A 2,500-nucleotide genomic window follows, 5' to 3' on the forward strand; every position below is an offset into this window, starting at 1 on the left:
TAATAGCGTTTAACGATGGATCCACGGTACAGAATGCAAAAATAGATTGTTAAAATTTTCGACTAATCGGTTCTAAGAGGCGAAGCAATACGCCGCTGGGACTTTGAAATATTTCGGAGCGCACCTAAAGTTCGTTATTTTGGCTAAACGGAGCGAAAATCTGCATTTATACCATCACGGACGCTAGTTTAATAGCGTTTTAACGATCGATCCACGGTACAGAATGCAAAATATGATTGTTAAAATTTTCGACTAATCGTTCTAAGAGGCGAAGCAATACGCCGCTGGGACTTTGAAATATTTCGGAGCGCACCTAAAGTTCGTTATTTTGGCTAAACGGAGCGAAAATCTGCATTTATACCATCACGGACGTTAGTTTAATAGCGTTTAACGATCGATCCACGGTACAGAATGCAAAAATATGATTGTTAAAATTTTCGACTAATCGGTTCTAAGAGGCGAAGCAATACGCCGCTGGGACTTTGAAATATTTCGGAGCGCACCTAAAGTTCGTTATTTTGGCTAAACGGAGCGAAAATCTGCATTTATACCATCACGGACGTTAGTTTAATAGCGTTTAACGATGGATCCACGGTACAGAATGCAAAAATATGATTGTTAAAATTTTCGACTAATCGGTTCTAAGAGGCGAAGCAATACGCCGCTGGGACTTTGAAATATTTCGGAGCGCACCTAAAGTTCGTTATTTTGGCTAAACGGAGCGAAAATCTGCATTTATACCATCACGGACGCTAGTTTAATAGCGTTTAACGATCGATCCACGGTACAGAATGCAAAAATATGATTGTTAAAATTTTCGACTAATCGGTTCTAAGAGGCGAAGCAATACGCCGCTGGGACTTTGAAATATTTCGGAGCGCACCTATAGTTCGTTATTTTGGCTAAACGGAGCGAAAATCTGCATTTATACCATCACGGACGTTAGTTTAATAGCGTTTAACGATGGATCCACGGTACAGAATGCAAAAATATGATTGTTAAAATTTTCGACTTATCGGTTCTGGATCACTGAAAAATCAAAAAAAATTATTAATTTTGATTAATTAAATTACATATGTAGTTTTATATTGTTATAGTCTCGTATTTGTTAATGTTTTGTCGTAAGAAAATGCAAAAATATCGTTTTAATGTTTTCGTCTCATCGGTTCTGGATCGCTGAAAAATCAAAAAAAAATATTAATTTTGATTAATTAAATTACAAATGGAGTTTTATATTGCTATAGTCGCTTATTTGTTAATGTTTTACCGTAAGAAAATGCAAAAATATCGTTTTAATATTTTCATCTCATCGGTTCTGGGCGGTTTTAAAATTTTTTAAAATATTAATTAAACCCATGATTTACATGAGAATGTGAATTTATTATGTCCTGCATGTTAATTTATTAATTTTCATGTATAGAACGTTATAAAATGAAAGGATATGTTCGACGATATTTTCAGTCTAAGTTTTACCGTGCCGGCGGGATGGTACGCTCTCACGGCGGTTTGCACAGGCATACGCCTGGGCGTAAGCCCATGCGTCGCCGACCTAGCGGCCGGCCGTTCGGTATTTATAGGAAGGCACTTTCGGTTCGCTCGGACCGGTCGGGAGTAGCGTCGAGCGTGTGGCTCTTTTATGACTTCGGTTGAAAAGCAGTCTACCGCTCCTCGAGAATATACTTTCTCGACTATTCTCGTTCCGGTTTTCCGTTGCGGATTATTATTAATCTCCACACAGCATTACCACGGGTCGGTGTCTAAGACCGAATGGCCCATATGTGGTGAGCCTTGTAATATAAGGCTGGTGACCTGTATGCACTTATAAATGTTGCATACTTGTACAAACTGAGCATCAACTGTCTGTAACCAAAATTTGTTAAAACTGAAAAAGTTATAAGATTGTATAAAATTTTTGAACCAAGAAAGTAGTGTTAGACGAAAATTCGTTCTATCACTTTTAGAAGGGAGACTGTTTGGAAATATTTAAAGTATAAAATACACAAAAGTCCACTGAATTATGAACAAAATTACGTCCCTGAATTTAAGAAAAGTCAAGAGGTGTCAGAAATAAAATCCTCTCTGATACGTTCAGAGAGGAAAATAAGTATGGAGAGAGGAGTAAAAATGAAAGAAGTTTTAAGGCTGGGGAAACTTCTAAAGGAGAGAGATTCCAACATATCTAATATGTACATTTAAAGCAAGTCCAAGGAACTCTCTCCGTTAATGTTTGAAAAGGTGTGTGCAGATGGAGGAGAAATGTATAAAGTACAGAGACGAGGTTGGTGGGCCCGCTCTAATGATAAAGATTATAAAATTTGGTGGCAAAATGACCAGCATGATCACTGTACGCGCTTTCTCGATTTGTATAGCATGCCACTGTCCGCGCTATCTTTTATTATATTGTCCAGCGTGTGTGGTCTACGTGCTTGCACGATGGATGCACGGCGTGAAAGTGATTTTCGTGCTTTATGAGAGGAGGAGGAGAATATTTGGCCTCTAT

Source organism: Osmia lignaria, unplaced genomic scaffold, assembly GCF_051020975.1.
Source record: "Osmia lignaria lignaria isolate PbOS001 unplaced genomic scaffold, iyOsmLign1 scaffold0068, whole genome shotgun sequence".
In the NCBI taxonomy this organism is placed as follows: Eukaryota; Metazoa; Arthropoda; class Insecta; order Hymenoptera; family Megachilidae; genus Osmia; species Osmia lignaria.